The sequence below is a fragment of the Mauremys reevesii genome, linkage group 6 (genome assembly GCF_016161935.1).
Source record: "Mauremys reevesii isolate NIE-2019 linkage group 6, ASM1616193v1, whole genome shotgun sequence".
Classification (NCBI taxonomy): Eukaryota; Metazoa; Chordata; order Testudines; family Geoemydidae; genus Mauremys; species Mauremys reevesii.
Genome location: NC_052628.1, coordinates 62,229,515 through 62,252,294, shown reverse-complemented (window position 1 = coordinate 62,252,294; position 22,780 = coordinate 62,229,515). Strand labels below are relative to the sequence as shown.

At 40.4% G+C, this 22,780-nt stretch overlaps 1 long non-coding RNA gene across 3 annotated transcripts in view; it reads right to left on the bottom strand.

The window, feature by feature from the left end:
- The window catches only part of LOC120408248, a 128,621-nt gene that overhangs the window by 24,854 nt on the left and 80,987 nt on the right, over positions 1 to 22,780 (bottom strand). For all 3 annotated transcript variants that reach the window (XR_005600565.1, XR_005600564.1, XR_005600566.1), the window contains exons 3-4: positions 2,175 to 2,284; positions 1,886 to 2,054 (exon numbers count right to left, since the gene is read on the bottom strand). This is a non-coding gene — a long non-coding RNA (uncharacterized LOC120408248). The remainder of the gene's footprint in view (positions 1 to 1,885; positions 2,055 to 2,174; positions 2,285 to 22,780) is intronic.

Sequence of the window (22,780 nt, the reverse complement as noted above, 5' to 3'; positions counted from 1 at the left end):
AGGGACTGTGAGATTTAAACAATCCAGACATCAGTGCATTATGCTAGTACATGAGAACTGAGAAAATTAGTTTCACTGTCCAAGCAGCAGAAAAGGGGGAAGTAATTCTGATTAATTTTTTAAATTTTGGTGTTATTGTATTTACTTTTTTTAATTTAATATTCTGAGGTTTGATTCTCTCTAATCTGGCAGTAGTGCTTTAAAATGTTTTATGCCTCTAATATCACTACAGAAATAGAGATAGGCCTGCAGGCATGATAATCATGAATACCACAGTGATATCCATGCTGGGCTGCATTCTGATCTCTGTTACTCTGGTGTAATTCCAGGATAGTGCCACTGAAGTCAATGGCGCATTGTGTCAAGGAACAAGTTGTCTTCCTTAAGGCCAAATTGAGTTGGGCCTTCTCATGGGTGCCCAAAGGGGCATGAGAGAGCACAAGGTCCTCCCTCCTCCTGTGCACTGTGGCCTGACACAATGGTTCTGATTCTGCTCTCATTTTATTCCAGTGCAGCACAGGAATAATTCCAATGAAGTCCATTCACTTGCAGTGATATAAAAATGGTATGAGGGTGAAATCAGGTGAGCATAAAGATTTCTCTTCTAGCACAAATCTTTCCAGAAGGGCTGAGGAAGGGCAGGGAGGAGGCAGGTTAAACCATCCTGAAAGGGGGCTTGGAGGGCAGGAGTGAGGATGGTGCCGTGTTCCCGTGTAACTGGCCAGACAAAGAAGCCCTGCATCCTGTATCCCTTGATCTTAGTCAGCAAGACGTCCTCTGATATAGTGTATTCCTTCCCATTCCACCCTATGCAAGCTGTGTCTAGTGTAGCTCTTAAAAGTAGTATGGAACAAAAGCAGTAGGTGAGCAGTATTGGATGCTGGAGAACACTTATTCAAACATGAAGGGTTAGGGTTTGGCTAGGTTTGGAGAATGGGCAGTTCATATTTTACCCTAACCAATTAATCCATCCTTAACTAATGTGATGTTTGGCACATTAACATGATGCGGGCTTAGTCTCAAAAGTGATAGACTGTTGTTACTTTAAAATAACTTACTAAAATCAATCAGTGAAGGAATGAAATGTGTGAGAAATGAAATTTTTCTAGAGGGAATTTTGTGTATATCATGTAGAATACATGAATACATTTGTGAAAACAGTTTAGAGAGAATGTACTTTGGCCTCAAATCAGTTATGGATATTATGGAAATCAAACATTGTGGCTTCCATTGTGTTGGCATCTGCCAGAATCAGTATTGGGCCAAATCCTGAAAGGTGCTGAGTTGTAGATACTTAGCAGCTGTCAAGATCTGGCCTATCTTGAGGAAGTGAAAAAGAGGACAAGATCCACAACATAGTTTGATACAGTTCATGCTGTATTTAGAAATGAAGGAGTAAGCCACAATCTAAATGGGTGTAATGATTCCTGCTGCATCTTTAATCATACTATATCCTAGTCATATTCTGTTCTAAATATTTATTAACTTTTCACAAAGTATAATATGTTTAATAGAGCTGGTCGGAATATTTTCAGGGGTGCATTTTTACCAGAATGTTTCACCTAAACCAAAATGTTTTGCCGACATATAGATGGGTGTGGTAATATTTTGTATTGGGACAAGTTCTATTGGTGAGAGAGACACGCTTAGCTTACACAGAACTCTTATTCAGGTCTGTGTAAGCTCAAACGCTTGTTTCTCTCACCAAGAGAAGTAGGTCCAACAAAAGATATTACCTCAACCACCTTGCCACAATGTTTTGCAAACACACAAGGCTGGTCTACTCTATGGGGGGTGGGGGAGGAGAGGGGGAGATTGATCTAAGCTGTGCAACTTCAGCTACATGAATAACATAGCTGAAGTCAACATACTTAGATCTACTTACTGCAGTGTCTTCACTCAGGTGTGCTGACAGGAGATGCTGTCCCGTCGATTCCCCTTGCACTTCTGGTTGAGATGGAGTACTGGAGTCGATGCTAGAGCAATCGGTCCGGCTGTTAGTGTAGACATGCCCATAGATGGGTGAGGTAATATCTCTTTTATTGCACTGAATTCTGTGAGAAAAACAAGCTTTTGAGCTTACCCAGACCTAAAGGAGAGTTCTGTTGTACGATCAAAAGCTTGTCTCTCTCACCAACAGAAGTTGGTCAAATAAAAGATATTATCTCACTGACCTTTTCTCTCTAATATCCTGGGACCAACATAGCTATAACAACATTGCTTGCAGACACGTATCAGTTAAGGTGGGATTTTCACTGAGATGGTTTCTAAGCTACAGGGTTACCTGGGTAAAGAGAGAGAGAGAGAGAGAGAGAGAGATTGACATGAACATAGTTCTGTTTTTGCAAAAAATATTCAAAAGGTTTTGTTTTCATTCCAGTGCAGATCAAAACAAATTTCAAAATTTCAAAAATTCTCGTGAAACAGAATTGTTATCTCTGAACAGCTCTGATGTTAAATATATTTTAAATGTGGCTGTGCATAGAAAAGAAAGCATGGTACTAATTAGCCAAATTAATCTAATTAAAGTCAATAAGAATTGCATTGCTAACATTGTTCACACTGTTTTGAAATGTTTGATTGTTTTTGATCAGGGAGGGGCCCAATTTACAAAGTTCAGATCCACAAGTGTTTCTGGATCTGGATCTGAACACTATTCCAACAAGTGAAGAGTATTTTTTTCGGCCTATCTGTGATATTTAGATGCAAATTTGGTTTCCTTATCACCTGCCTCCCCTTCAAGATTGGGGGGCATTTAGATCTGAAGTTCTGGCTTCAGCTCATCTCTAGGCTACATGTGCAAAAAAGCGGTCACTGCACATTAAGGTGGGACCAATTCCATTACCAGTTACACTAATTTAAATCCAGAATAACTCCATCTATTTACACTGTCTTATCTGAAAGCAGAGTCCAACCTTTTATATTTAATACATTTTGGTTAGTGATATTCATTTTATTTATTTCTAATAATATGTTTATAACACCTTCATACTGAAGGATTCAAATATAGTTTAAAAACTTTACTGGCTGTACTATGCAAGAATCATTTCACCCATTACTGAACTGCAGCCACCTCTAGCATGGCACATTATGGCTATTTAACCATGTAACACTACACAGACAATCATCTGAGGTAGGCAGTGAAGAATACGGTATCTAGTTGAAACAGCAGGTATAATTTATTCAATTAGCAAGACATTTATTTCTGTCATAGACTGTAAACTTCAAGAGGAAAGAATATCTTTCCTTTTTCTATAATGCTCCATGCATAGTTATGTAACTATTATGTATGGTAGTGATGATGATACTAATCAGCAGTACAATAATATTATTGCATTATAGTTATATAAAATTACATTAAATTAGATGGATATGTTCATTATTAATAATACAATTATTGTTGTGTGTATAGCATCTACCACAATTCAGCCCCAATCCATTTAGCTGGTACTGCAAATTGAATTATGATTATTAATCATATTTTATTATCATGCAGGATCCTTCCCTCAAAACATGAAAATAGTCCTAAATATAATTATTACCTTCTGTACCATGTAATCATTGAATTTTGAAGTGCTGCATTTATTTGTATCTAGTCACTTCTAAAATGACAACACATTTTTTAATAGGGAGGAAACCAAGGGATGTTAAATACTTGTGAACCATAAAGGAAGTTACTGTATATTACAATGTGATTTTTTAAATCACTTCTATTAGAATAATTTCAGATGCTTTCAAGTTTTAAGAGCTAATTAAAAGCAGCATCTATTATTGTAATTAATATATGTATAACCACACTGACTGTGAAAGAGTCAGATTCTGATCTCAGGGTACGTCTACACTACGGGATTATTCCGAATTTACATAAACCGGTTTAACAAAACAGATTGTATAAAATCGAGTGTGCGCGGCCACACTAAACACATTAAATCGGTGGTGTGCGTCCACGGTCCGAGGATAGCGTCGATTTCTGGAGCATTGCACTGTGGGTAGCTATTCCGTAGCTATCCCATAGTTCCTGCAGCCTCCCCCACCCCTTGGAATTTCCGGGTTGAGATCCCAGTGCCTGATGCGGCAAAAATCATTGTCGCGGGTGGTTCTGGGTAAATGTCGTCAGTCACTCCTTCCGCTGGGAAAGCAACGGCAGACAAGCATTTCGTGCCTTTTTTCCCTGGATTGCCCTGGCAGATGCCATAGCATGGCAATCATGGAGCCTGTTTAGCCTTTTGTGACTGTCACCGTATGTGTACTAGATGCCGCTCACAGAGGCGATTCAGCAGCGCTACACAGCAGCATGCTTTTGCTTTTGCATGATAGCAGAGATGGTTACCAGCCATATTGTACCATCTACCATGCCATAAATTGGTAATAAGATGATCGTGGCTACCAGTCCTTTTGCACTGTACCATCTGTTGCTGTAAGAAGTGCCCCTGGCTGCTCTTAGCCAGGGGCGCAAAAGCCAAAATTGGGAATGACTCCCTGAGTCAATCCCTCCTTTTTGGTATCTAAAAATAGAATCAGTCCTGCCTAGAATATGGGCAAGTGTACTAGAGAACCACTGTATCATAGAACTAGAGAGCACAGCTGCTCTGTGTCAGATCCTGCAGAAATTATGAGCTGTATGCTATTCACAGGGGGTGCTCCTGCAACAACCCCACCTGTTGATTCCGTTCTTCCCCCAGCCTTCCTGGGCTACTGTAGCATTGTCCCCCCACTTGTGTGATGAAGTAATAAAGAATGCAGGCATAAGACACACTGACTTGTTAGTGAGAAATTAGTGGAAGGCAGCCTCCAGTTGCTATGATAGTCCAGATAGGACAGTAAGGAGTGTGGAGGAGAGGAGCCCAGCATCCCTCTGCTAGTCCAGGGGCAATTGAATCTTTTCTTTACACATGAAGGGTGGGGGCTGATGGAGCTCAGCCCCCTGTTGCTATGATGACAATGGTTATCAGCCATACTGTACCATCTACCACGAAAAATTAGGACCAGGTGCCCTTGATTGACCTTACCGATGCTAGTCAGCATGGTTACCAGTCCTTTTGCACTGCCCCATGTGCCAATAGGCTGATGATGAGGACGGATACCAGCCATATTGTACCATCAGCCATCCATAGCGTGGGGGGAGCAAGGATGTTGGTGTTGAGTGCTGCACCATCGCGTCTATCTGCAGCATTCAGTAAAGATAGGGTGACATGTAAAAGAGTCAAGAGAGGATTGTTTTCCCTGTCACTTCTGGGGGTGGGGGGGGGGTGCGTAAATTGCCTAGCTATGCCCTGACCCACCGCGGACACTGTTTTTGACCCTAGAAGCATTTGGAGCTCAGCCAAGAATGCAAATGCTTTTCAGAGACTGCAGGAACTGTGGGATAGCTTGAGTCCTCCAGTCCATGAGCGTCCATTTGATTCTTTGGCTTTCCGTTACGCTTGTCATGCAGCAGTGTGCTGAATCCCTGCTATGGCATCTGTCTGGAGATTTTTTAAAAATGATTTTGAATTTCGTCTTCTGTAACGGAGCGCTGATAGAACAGATTTGCCTGCCCTTACAGCGATCACGTCCGCATCGTCCATGCGGGAGCTCTTTCTTTATTTTGATTTTTAACTGCATCACCACACGTGCTGATCGGAGCTCCACGCTGGGCAAACAAGAAATATTCAAAAGTTCGCGGGGCTTTTCCTGTCTACCTGGCCACTGCATCCGAGTTCAGATTGCTGTCCAGAGCGGTCAGTGGTGCACTGTGGGATATCACCCGGAGGCCAATACCGTCGATCTGCGGCCACACTAACCCCAATCCGATATGGTAATACCGATATTAGCGCTACTCCTCTCGTTAGGGAGGAGTACAGAAACAGGTTTAAAGAGCCCTTTATACCAATATAAAGGGCCTCTTAGTGTGGACGGGTGTGGCGTTAAATTGGTTTTACGCTCCTAAAACCGGCTTAAACGCCTAGTGTAGACCAGGCCTCAGTTACACGTGTCAATCTGAAGTGTACTGAATTCAGTGAAGTTTCTCCAAATTTATATTGTTGTGCTCAGAAACTGTCCCAGAGTGTATAATTGCTTTCTTCTCCAGGTTTTTTTTCTTCCTCTTGCCTTCCCCTACTTTTGTTTTTCACCTTTCATATTCTATTGAACAAAACAATTGTTTTGTATTCTTAAAGCCGCATCAAACATACATCTTTTATTTAGATGTAAGAGTCAGCTTTTCACACAGCTGTTAGAGGCTCTGGATCTGTTAGTTCCAAACTGATATTTAAGGAAAATCAGAAAGTCAGCAGATACAGACTTAATGTAAGTGGGCAAAGGGGAACATAAGACAGCAGAAAAGTAGAGAGATTCTAAGTTGCTGAGACAAATTTAGAACCAGCAAGAATTTGAGCAATGACATTTATTATTACTATCAGCCTATGACAGGCAGATTCTGGATGACCTACAAAGGGGAAGTCACTACACACAAGCCTAGATAGGACAAGCAGTACGTGTAAGGCAAACTGTGTAGAGAGCTACCCAGTCAAACCATTTAATTCTTTGGGAATAAAAGGAGGAAAGAAAGAGATTTTTTCTCACAATACTGTAAGAAATAATATGTGTCAAGAGAACACAGTGAAGCTGCCTTTCACATAGACACAAAGCGTACAGTTTTCTGCTGTCCCTTCAACCAACTTAACTCCTCCTAGCATATTACTTCTTATATCTGCATTATGTGCTAATGAGGACTACATCTTTCCCATCCCATGTATGGGTGGATTTATAATGACAGGGCCTAATATGCCACTTCAGCAATCTGCAAAGGACTATAGTGCTACCATGGAATGAAACTGTCATCCTTACACTACCATCTGCCAAATAGCATCAATACACTGTCTGTTTCAGTAACAGGATTCAGTGAATCAACTAATTTGTGGTTTTAAAAATTCCAGTGGGACAACCCTATTTCAAGTCTATAGAGGATCATTACATTAAGGGCTGTCTAGCCTGCATCCACATTATTCACTGGTCAGCCTTCATCACTGTTCATGAGTTGAGAGTGCTGCTAACCAATAGTGGAAGGCCATTAGAATTCAAACAATTTCCCACAAACTACCCTCTGTTGCATTCATGTTTGTGTTTCTTAAGTTTCTTTACACAGCATGGTATTGCATTGCTGAACACAGGCTATGTGTCATACTTTAATAACCAGTACCTTTGTCAGTGGTGACCTAAACATTTCTCTCTTAATTCTCTGGAAATAGATTTTTCTCCAAAACAAAATTATTATATCTGAGTCTAACCCATTTCTCCAAGATGATAAGAATATCTCAAAGACTTCTCATTCTGTATGGATTTCCCCTCAGCCTCTACTCTATCTCCCTTTTCTTGCCTTTCCTTGACAAGTCTGCCCATTTTGTTTCTACAATACTTTGCTATTAATCAATAAACTGACTTATGGCACCTGTCACTTGAATGATGCTATTCAGCAGCACAATATGGGATTTTGATGGATTAAAGTTCTAGCCTGCATATTCTTGCACTTTGCTTTTGTATTAATTGTTTATTTCACAGCAAGTGTGTCTGCAGGACAGCTGGCTCCCTCATAAGCCCCTTCATGTGGCACATGTCAAATGGCAATTGAAAATTCTCTCAACTTTGTGAGCAGGCATGTACCTTGAAATCTCAAACAGTCTATCATACCCACAATATGCAATTGCTCTCATTCCTTCATGCATCTAAACTTCCGATCAAAGGGCTGGTAACAACAAATGTTGCCTTTTGAACTACACTGTAAATGTACAAATAAGCTGGGTAATAAATTCTTTCCCTGGTCCCTACTGCTATAGCTATTTCTCAAGCACCTGCTGCTTTTAAATCAGGTCAGTTTGGACCTTTGGTCATTTCCTTTAAAAGTGTGTTGATTTTTAAACAGAAACTTCTCTATTAGCTCTTGATATCCTGTGCACAATATTTACCCTATTATAGGCACTTTTCTGCAAATCTGTGTTAATAAAACAATAAAATAATAATAACAACAATAATAACAACAATAATAATAGTAGCGCTTTTCATCAGTAGATCTAAAAGTATGTCAATACCAATATTATTAGATATTATAATATGTTATTTTAGGCATAGATTAAAAATACATTTTAAGGCACAGACGTGCTAATTAGAATCATCCAGATATTTGCTTTAAAATTAAGGGCCAGGTTCTGCCACCCTTACTCCATAAGCAGTCCCATTGCTGTGTAGTACTCCAGATATGTGGCTGGAGTAATGGGGCTCTCTGAGGAAGAGGTCTTCTGCTGATGAAAGTAACCAATCTAACTCCCACTACATATGATGCAGAGAAAGTCAATGAGAACCTGTAGAAGTGAATGAAATAAAGTAAGCTATGTTGGCAGACAAAAAGCCTCAGTAATGGAGGGCACCTGAAGACATGAGGGCACTGAGGGTTGTTGGTAAATCCAGAAGATTGTTATTTACCACCTCTGTACATAGGGATTTTCTCATTTTGCTCTGGGAACAGTAAAGGGATGTCAATTACGGGAGCGGGGGCATGAGGCATAATCTGAGTGCACTAGCCACAGGGATTGGGTACTGCTCTACAGGGGACTGGGTATTGCTGGCCACTACTCTGTGTTTATATTTAAATCCCCAACGTCTATCTATGATGAGGAGTGTGGTGTGATCATCCTGTAAACTAGACAGGGAATTTTCCTCTGCACCAAGGAATTCCAGCCTCCAGGAGCTTGGGAGGATTGTATCTGGGCTTCCAGTGATTCCTGGGGAAGTGGAGACACAGAAGGATGATGGTGTCTTGGCTCCCAGACCTACCTGGTCTCTGATGGAGATGGTGCTTTTCAGCCTGCTTGCATCCTTGGATAAGAGCTTAGGTTTGTGGTGTGAGTCTGGGGAAGCCATGGGGAGAGCTAAGAGCTGGGTGAGGGGCAATGTGGGGGGAAGAGCACAGATCTGGGTACGGGCAGCAGGAGGGGAATGTGGGAGGTGGGTGCAGGCGGGAGAGATACAGAGGTAGAATGAGAGAGCTCAGGACTGGGTATGGGAGAGTAGCAGGGAAACAGCTTAGGTCTGGGTGCATGGGCAAGCGGAAGAAGTATGTGGGGCTGGATGCAGGGCAGCAGAGGGAGAGCTCGAGGACCCCTCCTTAGGAAAATTCTGGTTGTGCCCCTGATTCCAGGAACTTATAATATTCTAATACAGGATATTAATATGTTAAACAAGGAATTGATGTAACTTCTTGTACATAGAGTTAATTAGATAATATCTGGCAGATTAAATCTTGATGTTTGCCAGTTATCCCTTTGTATTACAGAACTTGTAATCAGAGCATCAAGGAATTCTAAAATATTTTCAGATCACTGAGTATTTTGAGGCTCTCATCCCAGCAGAACTGTGTATGCCAAAGAATGTGAAGGAAGAAACCAAGGGACAGCCAAAACAAGTAGAGTTACTGGATCTAAGTATACACATATAAAGAAGAAAATACATGAAAAAAGCCTTTATGACTGTCAAGGAATAGGGCCAGAATATTCTCATTTGATGGTTCATCCTAATTTGTGGCTGTAGAGCTACTGTAATTCAGAAATGGGTACCGTAAACCTTCTGTGCCCATCTCTCTCTATTCAGACATCTGAATTGAGACAATCTGAGCATAGTGGAGCTGATGAGTAACTTTATGTATTTTTGGTGTCAAGTATCAGAGGATAGCCCACAATATGCCAACATTTTTATGGCTGACTTAGAACAACACTTCCTCAGCTCTCGTCCCCTAGCGCCCCTCCTCTATTTGCGCTATATTGATGACATCTTCATCATATGGACCCACGGGAAGGAGGTCCTTGAAGAACTCCACCTGGATTTCAACAATTTCCATCCCACCATCAGCCTCACCCTGGACCAGTCCACACAAGAATTCCAATTCCTGGATACTACAGTGCAAATAAGCAATGGACACATAAACACCACCCTACTGACCGCTATCCTTACCTACATGCCTCCAGCTTCCATCCAGACCACACCACACAATCCATTGTCTACAGCCAAGCTCTAGGATACGATCACATTTGCTCCAACTCCTCAGACAGAGACAAACACCTATAAGATCTCTATCAAGCATTCTTACAATTACAATACCCACCTGCTGAAGTGAAGAAACAGATTGACAGAGCCAGAAGAGTACCCAGAAGTCACCTACTACAGGACAGGCCCAACAAAGAAAGTAACAGAACGCCACTAGCCGCCACCTTGAGCACCCACTCTCCAGCACATCATCAAGGATATACAACTATCCTGAAGGACGATCCATCACTCTCACAGATCTTGGGAGACAAGACAGTCCTTGATTACAGACAGCCCCCAAACCTGAAGCAAATACTCACCAGCAACCACACAACAAAAACACTAACCCAGGAACCTATCCTTGCAACAAAGCCCATTGCCAACTCTGTCTACATATCTATTCATTGGACACCATCATGGGACCTAATCACATCAGTCACACTATCACAGACTCGTTCACCTGCACATCTACCAATGTGGTATATGCCATCATGTGCCAGCAATGCCCCCTGCCATGTACCTTGGCCAAACCGGACAGTCTCTACGCAAAAGAATAAATGGACACAAATCAGATGTCAAGCATTATAGCATTCAAAAACCAGTTGGAGAACACTTCAATCTCCCTGGTCACTCGATTACAGACCTAAAAGTCACAATATTACAACAAAAAAGCTTCAAAAACAGACTCCCACAAGAGACTGCTGAATTGGAATTAATTTGCAAATTGGACACCATTAAATTAGGCTTGAATAAAGACTGGGAGTGGATGGGTCATTACACAAAGTAAAACTATTTCCCCATATTTATTTTTCCCCGCTACGGTTCCTCACACCTTCTTGTCAACTGCTGGAAATGGGCCATTTTGATTACCACTACAAAAAGTTTGTTTTCCTCTCTTGCTCGTAATAGCTCACCTTAGCTGATCACTCTCGTTATAGTGTGTATGGTAACACCCATTGTTTCATGTTCTCTGTGTATATATATACTACTGTATTTTCCACTGCATGCATCCGATGAAGTGGGTTTTAGCCCACGAAAGCTTATGCTCAAATAAATTTGAGGTGCAGGGGCGGCTCCAGGCACCACTGCAGCAAGCATGTGCCTGGGGAGGCAAGCCATGGGGGGCAGCCTCTCGGTTGCTGTGAGGGCAGCAGGCAGGCAGGCAGGCAGCTTTCAGCGGCACACCTGCAGGAGGTTTGCTGGTCCCATGGCTTCGGCAGCAATTCGGCAGCAGAGACACTGATGGTGCTGCACCAGCGGACCTCCCGCAGGCATGCCACCGAATCCACGTGACCAGTGGACCGCCCACAGGCGCGCCACCGAATCCACGCACTTGGGGCAGCAAAAAACATAGAGCCACCCCTGCTGAGGTGCCACAAGTACTCCTGTTCTTTTTACATTAGCATAGTGGATGAAAGCAGCTCCCTAGGGCAGCTATCCCACAGTTCAGTTCTCTCCAGTTTGACAATGGGTCTTGTGGGAACGGGGGTGGGGGCTGATTGCGGGGCATCCTGGGTCCCTGCACAGCCTCCTCTGGGAGCTTTACAGGGAGAGTGGTGGATGTCTGTTTACCTGGCAGCAGAGCTGCTGGCCAGAGTGGTCACCTAAGCACTGTAGGATATCCTGCAGAGGCTAAAAGCTGTGTAACCAGGAAGAATGTGTCTTCACTTGCACATCACCGCAAAAGCATCACGAGTATGAACGGTATGCCTCTCCTGGAGGTGGTTTTCTTTTTGTGGTGAAACTCCCATGGTTTTTGGACAAAAAAGGGACTTTTTCCACTTTAAATAGCAAGTGTTAGTTTCTTAAATTGCATCCTTAAACAATGAATAGCAACAGAGAGGCCATTGTCATGAGGAAACACATATTTATGACACTAAACAAAGCAAGATGCTTTGTTCTTTAATCACCCCCAAGAGGCATCATTAACTCTTGATAACCAAATAACTCCTCTCAGAAGTTCCATATTACAGTCCTAGCTTGAAAGAGGTCACTCCTCAGTTGAGAAGGAAAGACCTAAAGTGTTTCTCTTGTAGTGTCAATACACAGATATGACCAGAGTAGACGTTATAAACTTTACCACATGCCATTGCTGAGCAAATTGGATTAAGAGGTTGAGCTCATACTTTCCTTCTATCAGCCTGTTCGTTGTATATTATTCTTACCTCTGCCAGATACTTGTTTTGCTTCACCTCTGAGAAGTGCCATCCTCCAGATAAGACATTAAAAATGATATCCCATTTGGCCATGCCAGTGGTTGTTAAAAGATTAGAGATTTTTTTGACACTTTGAATTACATACTGGTAGTAAAAAAGCTCAAGAGCTCTGGCCCACACTGTGCCCCACTCCAAGAATAACAACCTAAATGCACTGGCAATGATAGGAAGATTCATTCCTCTGCGCTCGATATTGCTGATCACCTGCAGTCTCACAGTGGGATAGACTCAGCCCATTATGAAATTTGGAATAACTGGTAAAACAAATATACTTTATAGTAATGATTTGTCTAAGCAAGAAAATGTAGTATGAGACACTGACTGTTTCAAACCAAAACATGTCTGGTAAGCTGCTAGCTTTTTTATAAGCCCCATGTACCCAACACCAGCAGTGGTGGTCTTATACACAATGTAACTAAAGTATGCTGTTGTTCTGTGTAATGCTGTGCTGTTTATTTATCATATAACACTGAGTGGTGCAAATCTGACATTTTAGGCTCTGAGGCTTCTAAAACAGATGGCAAATGCACACTGTGTAGAACTTCTGCCTCTGCAAAGCACCTTCCTTTGTAATGTGGGCTATTGTGTCTTTACATTTAAAACATCAACATTAATCTTCAGAAAATGTCCATGCAAGTGATATTTGGAAGGGCAGTATTCTAGGCCATTGACTGAAATAATTTATACTATATGAGCCTGAACCAAAATTCAAGATCCAAGCAAGCTGAACCCTGGAAAAATGTAGCCATGAATCAGATAGTAGCAGAGTGGGTTTGTATTTATTTTTAAACAGGAGTCATGTGGTAGTTGAAGTCCTGAATGCCTAGCTCCCCATTAGGGAAAGCCCAGGAATGGAGTTATGGTATAAGACAGACACTTGCGTGGCTGCTGAAATAGAATGAAACTGGTGAATGAAACTCAGTAATGTGGGGTTTGTGATTTAGTGGATATGAATTTTCCTAATAGACCTGGATAGAAGCTAGTGCTTTCATTGTACATTTGCTTTGATGTATAGCAATAGAAGTTCAGCTCTCTCAAGTTTTGCTTTAAGATTCAGGTTTAAACAATCCCCGAACAAAACAAATATATCTCAAAATCAAATTAAGTTGAAACCCCAGAACTTCATGTGTTTTTGTGTCAAACCCATGCAAAACCTCAATTTTCACATGATTTTCACACAAAACCAGATATTTGAACATGGTAACATGTAGATGGGATTACTATGACTCAACTAGTTCAGTGAACATTAGAAAATCTTTCAGTGAACAGGATCTGAGTTTTCAGTTTGGAATGAAACTTTCCTGGTTTTAAGTTTCTTGTACATTATAACTAGTGTGATAAACTCAGGACAAACAGTTGCAAGAGGGGGAGAGGAGTCAGTCCCAGAGGGTTAAAAGGCCCTCCTCCTTATCAACTGAGAGACAACTACAGGTCAATCAGGTTCAGCTGAGAAAGGGTTACCAAGGTAGCAAATTAGAATCAGCTGAGGGGGAGCTACCTGAAGGTAATTAGGACCAGGTGATTTCAACTTGGGGCTGCCTGAGACCTTTTTAAACCCCTTCCTGGGAGGAAGGAGGGAGGAAGCTGAGAGAGAGAGAGAGAGAGAGAGGGAAAAAAAAAAAAAAAAAAAAAAAAAAAAGGAGCAGGAGCCTGGCTGCCAGGAGTGTTGGAGCAGCAAGCCTCCCCAGGAGGAGCAGCAGTACGCTCTCCCACAAGGCAGGAAAAAAATTACTTTAAATAAGACTGGTGGGAAGACAGGGAACAGACTTCCCCTGAGTCCTAAGGGGGACTGCAATTGCCCAAGCCTGTCTCCCCAGGGCTAAAAACAGCAGAGGCTGGGGAGACTGAGAAGGCACTTTGCCACACTAGCATGCAATATTCTTGAGGGGTTTTTTTATTTTATGGAGGCTTTTAGCAAGAAAAATGGAATAAAAATGGATTCTGTAATGAATTTCATGAATTATGGCAGGACCTAACTTAAAATTTGTCTTTGTTGGAAAAAAGAGAGGCAAGAATTCAGCCTTCAGGATTGAACAGTAAATTGATTGTTTTCTCTTCTTTTCAGACTCTTATAACAGACCAGAAGAGATACTGTGTTGCCATAATGTATATCTAGCCCAAGTTCACAGGCATGAAGCATCAGGCAGACAGACTGAAGCAGTGATATGTCTCTATGATTAAACAATGCAGAAAACAACGTGATCTAGCCATAGAAGCTCTCTTGTTGTCTGAAGTTGTGACTATTTATTCAACCATTGCTCTGAGTGCACATCTTCCATTGATTTCATTTTGAGTTTTGTTCTAAAACAACAGGAAAGAAATCCACAGTTTGAAACAAACAAAAAAACTCACCTACTCATCAGGTCCACTGAAATAAATAACAGATGAATGTTCCAGCTATACTCTACATGCTTGAGAAAAGTTTTACATGAGTTGGAAGATTTACATTCCCCCCATACTTGCTGCTCCAAAGAGATCCTGTAGGTGGGTGCCTGCATGGTCAGTAGAGGTCAGCTCCCTCCACAGGACTGCTCCTATTTCTCTAAATCCCTGCCTTCTGTGAGTATCTATTCTCTGCACTGCATCTGGAAGCAAGCTTTCCAGACCAGGTAGACAGACTTGCACTATCAGGATCTAGCTCGCACATTAAAAATAGTAGTTTGGATACTGCAGCTCAGGCTTGAGCGTGGGTTCTGAAGCCTAGGGATTCGGGTGAGCTTGAAAGCCCGAGCTTCTGCCCAAGCTGGAACATCCTACATTTCTATTTTTAATGTGCTAGCTCAAGCCCAATTAGCATGAATCTGTGTACCCAGGTTGGGAGGCTCAGTCCCACCTGCAGTGTAGACATACTCTAAGGGGTTGAGGATCCAAGGCTGGGGAAGGGCCAGGAACAAGACAAGCATGTGTGCATTGTTTCCTTCAAGACCCACAGAAAATCCAGTGATAAATAAACACATTACATTCCATGCTGGGAAACCTCAATAAAGAGGGGAGCAGAAGTTGATTCCACAGGAGGAGGTGACTGCGGCAATAACTATAAACGTATCTATGGAATATCAAAATTGATTTTAAAATGACTGATATGGTCTTCATAATGCATGAGTTATGTATTGTCTGTGTGATAGTAGCAACACCAAGCCTTCACTAAGGAACTTTGCCAACATTAAATGTTTCCAATATAGTTTGGTTCAATCATTAATTAAAAAGCCCCCCTAACTAAGGCAACCAATGTTGGAGGGTCCTGTCATAACTATAAAAGGAAAGGTGACAACCTTCCTGTATACAATACTATAAAATCCCTCCTGGCCAGAGATACCAAAATCCTTTTACCTGTAAAGGGTTAAGAAGCTCAGGTAACCTGGCTGACACCTGGCCCAAATGACCAATAAGGGGACAAGAGACTTTCAAATCTTGGGAGGGCGGGGGGCTTTTGTTTGTGCTCTTTGTTTTGGTGGTGTAGCAAGGAGGTGCTCTTGGGACTAAGAGAGGCCGGACTTCAATCCATGTTCTCCAAATCTTTCTGCATGAGTCTCTCATATTTCAAACTTGTAAGTAACAGCCAGGCAAGGTGTGTTAGTTTTATCTTTGTTTTCTCAACTCGTAAATGTTCCTTTTGCTAGAGGGTTTACCTCTGTTTGCTGTAACTTTGAACCTAAGACTGGAGGGGGCTCTTCTGGGCTCTTTGAATCTGATTACCCTGTAAAGTTATTTCCATCCTGATTTTATGGAGATGAACTTTTCTTTTAATAAAATTCTTCTTTTAAGAACCTGTTTGATTTTTCATTGTTTTAAGATCCAAGGGTTTGGGATCTGTGTTCACCAGGACTAATTTCTGAGGGTATAAACTCAAGCCTACCCAGGAAAAGGGGTGTAAGGATTTGTGGGGGGAGGAATTAGTCTCAAATCTGCCCAGGAAATGGGGGGTTAGGGACTTGGAAAATATTTGGGGGAAGGCAGAGTTCCAAGTGGCTCTCCCCTAAGATTTGGAACATGCTTGGTGGTGGCATCTTACTGTTAACCTAAGCTGGTAAATAAGCTTAGGGGGTCTTTCATGTGGGTGCCCATATCTGTACCCTAAAGTTCAGAGTGGGGAAGGAACCCTGACAGCTTCTTTGGGCATTTGTTTTAGAGATGTGCAGACCCTTAGAATTTAAAAGCAGTATTTTGTATGTGTGTGTGGAGGGCAGTCTAAAAGCTGTATGGCCCAGATTTCAAAACATTTGGCTTCCAATGCCATATTAAGGCTCCAGACAAAGTGACATCATTTTCAAAAACGTTAAGCAACCAGCAATTCTCAGTGATGTCAATGAAAGTTACTATGTGTTCGACACTTTTGAAAATCAAGTAATTTATTGAGAAGTCTAAATATGCACTTAGGAGCCTAACGTTAGCCTCTCATTTTCTTTACCCTTAGCTTATCCTTGGCAATCAAATTAACATTTTCCCACTTGTGAAATATGTACGAGGGCCCTAATCTGCCTGCCACATAATGTGTTAATTGCAGAAAGAGTCTATATGCCTCTTTCCCTCAAACCAGACTAACACAACATCAACTGGAATTTCTCTTGGTCTTAGCTACTTACATGGCCGCCATTACCATAGTATCTGAGCACCTCACAATCTTTGGACGTATCCTCACTACAATCTATGAGGCAAGGAGGTGCTATTATCCCCATTTTACAGGTGGGGAACTGAGGCACAGAGAGGCTAACTGACTTGCCCATGATCACACAGGAAGTCTGTGGAAGAGCAGGGATCTGATAGAAGGTCTCCCAGGTCCCAGTCTTGTACTCTAACCTCTAGGCCAGCCTTTCTCTCTTTTTGAGCCTAATATAAAATATTTGACCCTACAGATGGACATAGAAACTGATAGAAAAGGAAATCTTTGGAATATCTGTCTCTCATTTATATGTAACAGCTACCTAGTTTCAATTTTAATTTCTCAGTATTTTTCCCACTTACCGCCAGATAATAGCTCCGCTATATTCAAATATCTTCTGCTGTTTGAGACTTGTCTAATGTTTCAGGGCAATTTGCCTGCTATTTTTCTGAAAACCAGATTAGATGCAGGTCTGTTTTACATTCATTTAAGAATGTGAACATGTTAGTTCAAACATTATTTATTAGGAAAAGGCATAATTGCAGGGACTGGTAAAAAATAATTCTGACAGTTTGATTTTGAGAGCAAACTCAGTAATGTCAAAAAAACCCTGTAACTAATTACACTCTCAAAAAATAATCTTGTTAGATGCCCAAACTTTTGTGGGAAGTGGGCTTTCAACAGCATGTTTTATAGCTAACATCTAGCAAGGGATATTAATAGTTTTGCCTTAATGTTATTTAAAAAGCTTCTTTTATCAAGAAGCTGTGGGAAATCATAGCTGACATACAATCTTTCATTTCTTTCCCACCCACATTAATTTATTACCTGGTGTACATTCTTGCAGAAGAGTGTAGGAAAAAAAATACATAAAACATCCAAGAGTTCTTTTAATCTGTATTTCAGCCTTTTGGGGTAAATTTGGGGTACCACTAAAGAATAAATTCTGTCTTAACAACATTAGAAAAAAAACACTGAATTCAGATGGGATTTGAGGGCACTAGTTGACTCTATGACATCAGTTACGTAAGCCAGTGCCTGCCATGTCCCATACTGCTGTCTATGCTTAAATCTAAGAAGGGTCTTGAGCTAATACTTTAAAGCTCAGTCTTGTTGACTCAAATCTCTTGACTGCAAGACTAGGGTTAGAACCATTTAAAATCCTGTTATTTGTAGCATGTACATCCAAATGTGAATTGGGTGTCTCTTACAGAGGGTTAAAGCAGAATCCAGAAATAAACTGCCATAAAACCCTGAAGATACCAGTAGATGGGAACCATTGTTTCAGATGGCACAACTTATTGTTTTCAAACACTGTATCACCATAAATGTCACATCTGAAGAGTTATGAGTTTTAAATTATGCAACCCACTGGTATCATTACCTGCTACCTGTGGTTAACCAGTAAAGTTGGTTGGAAGTTTTTCAATGATTTTTTTGTTGTTGATGTTGAAAAAGAAAAGCTTAATTAAAAAAAAATCTTTTGAAAAAATTTTCATTTTTGTTAAATTTTCATTAAAAAAATTAACGATTTTTTTGGAAAAAATGTACATTTTTAGTATTTAAAAATATTTAAATGTGAAGGAAAAAATCACACATTTAGTGGATCAACAGGAGTAGATATAGTAAAAACATAAAGTTGGATTTTTTTTCAACCAAAACAAAACCCAAAAAATTGAATTTTGAATTTTTTACTTGAAAACTTTGAATAGTCACAAAAGCTTTTGATTGAAAACAAATTCTTTTCACTTAAAAAAAATGAAAGAAAACAAAGATCAGTTTCAACCAGCTCTATAAATCATGTGTTTACTCACACAGGGATTTTCCTGAAGAATTGTCCAACTGCTCTCTCTTTCTGCAAAATTAGATTTTGCTCACACCACTTTGCTGTCCATCACTGCTGAAAATTTTCACTTTTCAAGGTGGTTTTGTTTCTCCTGAAAGTTCTGAAATTTTCTTTTTAGAGTGACTAATATATAATAAAACATTTTCATTTGATTTCTTTCTAGAATCTCTAAAGGACTGTAGTAAATCCTTAATTTATATGTATAATATTTTGCTTTAGAGATAATTTCCATAACTTTTAAATTGATGTTTGAACTGGGCGATGTAGAACTCCTGCATTGTCAGAATAATACAGACAGTGCTTTAAGGCCACTGTTGTATGTTGGTTTTGCTCTAATATTATAAAAAGACTAAACAAGAAGATTCTATATTATAGAACCTTTCAGCCACTAACCTGTGTATGATATTTCAGGTGAAACCTTGGCCCCGTAGAGTCAATGGGATTTTTCCACTTGGGGCTAGAATTTCACCCTTGATTACTAAATATCTCTATCCTGCTTCCAAAAAAGGTGCTGGGGCAAATAGAAACACCATGACTAGGATCAAGTCTTTCCATTCTGGCACAGAAGGTCATTATGAGCAATTATTTCTCCAAGACTCATTCCTCTCTCCCATACTATTCAATATCTATAGCAGGGGTAGTCAATAGGCGGACTGCAGGCCAAATTTGAACTGCCAGACACTTTTGAATGGACCCCAAAATCTTTTTATTTACCTATTATTATCATTATTGTTATTATTTTTGTGTTATTTTCTCTGGAGTATGGATCTTGACTATACCTTGATCAGGAAATATGGAGGCTGACAAAAAATAATTGATTACCCCTAATCTCTAGGATAGCATTGGTAGAGCTGGAGAGAGAATTTGGGTTGAAATGCCTTCAGTGCACAGACAACATGCAGCACTACATCTGCTTTACATCAGATATAAACAGCATCATCTCTCAGATTGCTAGCCAAAATCAGCATCTTAAAAATGAGCAGCTGATTGGCTGTTCACCCTTTAAGGGCTGAAGGGTTGGGGCTAGGGTTGGAATGAGTCACACCTGGGAGAAATCAGAGTGATTGCCCCATAAAGAGCCGCAGGAGGCAACAATGGTCAGGGTTTTGGGATGGTTAAGAATGAGCAGGCCATAGCAGAGCATGTCAGAGAGAAATTCAAGACAGGTAGAACTTGGGAGCGGCCTGCCAAATCAGGAAAAGCGCCAGGCAGGAAGGCCTGGGAGGAGGAAGCAAAACCTTTATTTGTGTGGACTTTAGGATGGACTTGAAATTTTTATGTTGAATGCTTGTTAATTTAATAAATTAGAACCCAAGAAGGGTTGGGTGGTGGACAAAAGTGGTTTTTGAGTGTATTGAACAGTCCAAGAGGGGGAACCTGAGGCAGACTGTCTATAGTTTGATCCAAGGCCCCAAGGGAGTGCATAGGAGGTGGCTGGCCCACTTACATCCAGTTTGGTCCATTCTGATAATTCACATTTTCTTTTCAATCCAGCCTTGAATAGTATTTAAGAAGAAGTTTTCCCATGCCTATGAAATTCTTTCCTCTGTCAGGTCACATAGCCTATTTTTTTCATATCTCCACAATTGGTAGATATCATGCATGAGGATTTAAACATCCCAGGTAGAGCTGTTATGTTTTCAAAAACTAACTCCCCATTGTGGAGAAGCAGGACAGATATTTTCTCTCAAAATGCTGATTTTGGTGGGACTTGAACTGCCTTTGAAGAGTTTTAAATATTTAGGGATGCTGTTCACTTTTATTCCTTTTCATTCTCTTTCCATTCTTTATTTAACAATAGTAAAAAACTATTTAAACTAGCTTTATCTGGCTCCAAAATTAGAAGAACAAATAGCTGAGCAAAGAACAAACCAAAGCACTTCTAGCCAGTTGACAATCAGCCCTGCACATATACTGTCACCCCATATTACCTTCCAAGGGACCAGAACTTTTCTGAGCCAGTTCATAGAACCATAAAATCTAGACATGGTAATAACTCACCTCGTCTAGCACCCAATCTATGCAAGATTGGTCCCAGTGATGTATGTTCCAGTATTTTGTCCAGTCTAGCTTTAAAATGTGCCCCAGTGACTGGGCCTGTACCATTTCCCTTTGGAGATGATTCCCCTGGTTAATAAATTCCATCATCAATCCTAATAGACTTTTATATCTAAATTTTTGCTTTCTTAAATTTCTAGTTATACCTCCTTGCAATATAATATAATTAATACATCATTCTCCATAGTATTTCCACCTTTCTAGTATTTGTAGACTGTTATCATGTCTCCATTCAGCTAGTGCTGGTACAGCCAGGTGATGGGTATGAAATATATATACATCAGTATATCTATTTTCATAACTATCTTAGCTCTTTTAATACTGCCTCACAAATCAGTCCATAATCCACACTCTACTCACTACCTTTCTGTGCAGTTCACTGTTGTGATACCTCTGTGTATACAGCCCAAAATTAATCTCCGGTCCAATGGTATATGCTCTTTCAGTTGAGAATTCATCCCAGAGCTTTCTGATGTGGTAGAATCCTTACACTATTTTTCTTATGTTTCAGATGAATTTAAGAATGGAGATGTCAAAGTATGTGCTTAAGAGTACAAAGTGATCATTTTTTAACCACAGGTGGGAAAGTAGTTTGCCAGTGGGGAGAAAAGTGTTGCAATCACACATTAATCAAGCAGCCTTTGACCAATAGATCACAGATAACTGCAGTGTATAGCTGTGAGTTTTCATGTTTAAAATGAAAAAAAAAATGGAGAATGCTGAGAGGTAAGACAGGAGATTTTTCAAAATGTGCTCTCCACTCTGCTCTATTGACTAAAGCCAGTCACAAGGAAATTAAAAACGAATATGGAGAATGGAATGCCACTACATTTATGAAGATTGCTCTTCATAACACAGGCTGATAGGGAATATTCCTGTGTGACTTATTGGCTGGCATGTATGTTTACCTTCAGGCTTCAGCAGATGGTAAATTGGATTCTAAAAGTTTGGTGCTAAGTTTAAACTGAGCAGACTGTTTATGTCACCTAGCAATAGCATTACTGGAACCCCAAGAAAAGTCAAGATACAACAGAAGAATAACATCTTGAGGGAATTACCAGAAGCAGAAATTTAATTTCAGAGACAATGTTTTGCCAAAAATCTTTTGTTGTAAAACTATGATTGTTTTCAAGACTGAGAAGCTCATATCACAGACCAAATGGAACAGCAACTAAACTGATTATTCAGATATGATTCTTTTGTTGAATTTTGTAGCAAACAATCAGGAATTTATCCTTAGGAAATATCAGCACGACTATTTGTTGTGGTAAGAGCTGAGATCACTCAATTCAGACAGCTGTTCCTGGGTCCTGTTTTGAAATCATACCTAGAGATATGTAATAATACAAATATCTCATATTTTCAATATTTGCAAATCAAACATTTTATTGTGAAATGTGGATACAAGATGGCTCTATCTAGACCTTTAACAACATTTTGAGAAGTTGACCCAGGAGCAAGCTAGAACAAAAGATTTAATTTCTAAAATATATACAATTTTGATCAAAAAAGATACTGATAAAAATGGAGTCCATATGGGAGAGGGTTTTGGACAAAGAAATTGATCTGGTATAGGTGGCATTTGATGATAGTTAAGATCCATTCTATTTTTGCTAGTAGGAAAGTGCTCTGCTGGAAGGGAGGGGCTGCAGGGAAAGGAGAACATACTTACACATATAGTGGTTGTGTCCAGGAATAATTAGATTTTTCAGGGAGGAAATTATTAAAAACATTTTTCTTATTACAAGATGCTGACTTCCTAGAGGTCCCCTGATATTCTTACTTAATGCTCCAGCATAAGAAATCAATTTATTTGTACTTGGTAGCAGCTAGACTGTGTATTGCACATTATTGGAAAAAGCTACCCCCTCCTCCTCTTCCTTTTCATCCCAAACTAACTTTCCAGATACAGGGAGCAGTACAGCATTGCCACCCATTTCTGTCCACTTATTTCTGTTTCTCCATTAAGCTCCACCTGATTATGTCCCTGTGTATGATATCCCACCA